This window comes from Sinocyclocheilus grahami, unplaced genomic scaffold (genome assembly GCF_001515645.1).
Source record: "Sinocyclocheilus grahami isolate Dianchi unplaced genomic scaffold, SAMN03320097.WGS_v1.1 scaffold1913.1, whole genome shotgun sequence".
Taxonomy (NCBI): domain Eukaryota; kingdom Metazoa; phylum Chordata; class Actinopteri; order Cypriniformes; family Cyprinidae; genus Sinocyclocheilus; species Sinocyclocheilus grahami.
This window is the reverse complement of record NW_015507092.1, coordinates 10,225-10,514: the sequence shown is the minus strand read 5'-3', so window position 1 is coordinate 10,514 and position 290 is coordinate 10,225. Positions and strand designations below refer to the sequence as shown.

The 290-nt window shown below is 58.6% G+C and overlaps 1 protein-coding gene across 3 annotated transcripts in view; it reads left to right on the top strand.

Annotated features, from left to right (window-relative positions):
* LOC107573294 (NEDD4-like E3 ubiquitin-protein ligase WWP1) overlaps positions 1 to 290 on the top strand; it is a 17,616-nt gene that overhangs the window by 15,609 nt on the left and 1,717 nt on the right. The gene's annotated exons all lie outside the window — the stretch shown is intronic.

Here is a 290-nt window from a genome sequence, read left to right as displayed (position 1 = left end):
TAAACTCACCCGTCCCCACCCCTAAACCTACCCGTCTCCACCACCTGATCCCTAAACCCACCCATCTCCACCCCCTGATCCCTAAACTCACCTGATCCCTAAACCCACCCGTCTCCACCCCTAAACCCACCCGTCTCCACCACCTGATCCCTAAACCCACCTGTCTCCACCACCTGATCCCTAAACCCTACCCGTCTCCACCTCTAAACCTACCCGTCTCCACCCCCTGATCCCTAAACCCACCCATCTCCACCCCCTAGATGTGGATCCAACCCCGCCCCCTGGATCTT